This window comes from Nematolebias whitei, chromosome 23, assembly GCF_014905685.2.
Source record: "Nematolebias whitei isolate Nwh7 chromosome 23, NemWhi1, whole genome shotgun sequence".
Classification (NCBI taxonomy): Eukaryota; Metazoa; Chordata; class Actinopteri; order Cyprinodontiformes; family Rivulidae; genus Nematolebias; species Nematolebias whitei.
The window spans coordinates 14283435-14285439 of record NC_056520.1 but is presented as its reverse complement, the minus strand read 5'-3'; positions in this window follow the sequence as shown (position 1 = coordinate 14285439).

Below are 2005 nucleotides of genomic sequence, written 5' to 3'. Positions count from 1 at the left end.
GAATGTCATGGAAAAGTTGTTTAACTTCCATAATTCCATTCAAAAAGTTAATCTTTAATAGATGATAGATTCAGGGCCCACAATTTAAACAACTTCAAATATTTATTTGTTTATTTTTACATAATTTGGGCTTCCAGCTCATGAAACCCACAAAAACAGTATTTCAAAAAATTTGAATCCTGTGAAGACTTCAGCCCACACTACTCAGTTTTTGCAGAAAAGAAAGAAAGAAATTAGGATCATAACAAATCAATCAAAATATGGTACTTTCAAAATGATATGTCAGTCTTCAGTACTTGGTTGGGAATCCCTTTGCCTTAATCACTGCTTTGATGTGACGTGGCATTGAGGCAATCAGCCTGTGGCATTGACTGGGAGTTATGGAAGCCCAGATTTCCTTGATGCTTGCTGTCAGCTCTTCTTTGTTGTTGCTCTGGTGCCCCTCATTTTCCTCTTAAGAATACCCCATAGATTTTCAATGGGGTTTAGGTCCGGCGAGTTGGCTGGCCAGTCAAGCACTTTGGCATGGGCATCAAACCAGGTTTTGGTGCTTCTGGCAGCATGAGCAGGGGCCAGGTCCTACTGGAAAATGAAATCTGCATCTCCATACAGATCCTCAGCAGAAGGAATCATGAAGTCCTCTAAAACATTCTGGTACACTGTTGCAGTGACCTTGGATTTAAGAAAGCAGTGTTTACCAACACCTGCACCGGACATTGTACTCCAAATCATGACTGACTGTGGATATTTCACACTGGACCTCAAGCAGTATGGGTTCTGTTCATCACCCTGAACCCTTGGACCTTGATTTCCGAATGAAAGGCACACTTTACTTTCATCGGAAAAGAGGACAGAGGAACCCGACAGCTGTAGCCCATCTCCCGGATGCATCTGAATGTGGTAGTTTTTGAAGCTGTGACTCTCGCCTCATTCCACTCTTTCTGGATCTCTGCCAGATTCTGGAATCTTCTCTGTTTGATAATCCGCTGAAGCCCATGGTCATCTCTTTTGCTGGTGCATCTTCTTCTGCCTCATTTTGCCCTTCCACTAGACTTTCCATTGATATGCTTGGACACAGCACTCTGTGAACAGCCAGCCTCTTTAGCTATGAACTTTTGTGGCTTACCCACCCTATGGAGGGCATCAATGATGGTCTTCTGGCCAGTTATCTCTGCAGTCTTCCTCATATTGAACCGAACTGAGACAATTGAACCAAACTGAAGCAATTTAATGACACCTGGGGAAACCTGTGCAGGTGCTTTGAGTTTAGTACATGATTAGTGTGTCACAGTTTAAAACATTCATGCCCTGCAACATTTGTACTGATTTCTCCACAGTATTCTAATTTTTTAAAATCCTGTTTTCGTGGGTCAAACATCAAAGTTCATGCTCAATAATCCAGGTTAAAAAAAGCCAACAATTTTCAGTCAGGTCATTATGGTCATCAATTAAACTTTGATGCTTTGAACCACTTTGGCTATGGCTGCCTCAGAGGCGTCGATTGGGGAGAGGGCGGGCCCCAGAAACCATCTTATCACCAGCAAACTGGTTGGTCCACTACGTGGGTGTGCTGCTTGTGGGACTCAGTTTGTTGTGGCTCCTTGGACTGATGAAGTCCTTTGGATGAAAACATCTCAACAAAAAAGAAATCGTCCAGATGACCTGACTGAACTTTGTTGAATTTTTTTTACCTGGATTATTGAGCATGAACTTTGATGTTGTTGTTTTTTTTGTTTGTCGGCTAATAAACCAGCAAATAAAAAATAAAAATACATGACTCCTGCTCATGACACAAACTTTTACGCAAGAGGACTTATTTTAACAACTCATTGAAAAAACATGAAGCGCTTGAGGTTACTTTAGTGGTCAAATATTCAAACACTTTAGGGCAAAGTTTAGCATTCGGAGCTACTTCCTTAGCATCTTGTTATTAGCATGTTAGCTAGGAAGCTGAGGGTCATAAAACTCCATCTTTACTTGTTATAAGAAGATCTTAGTATGAAAC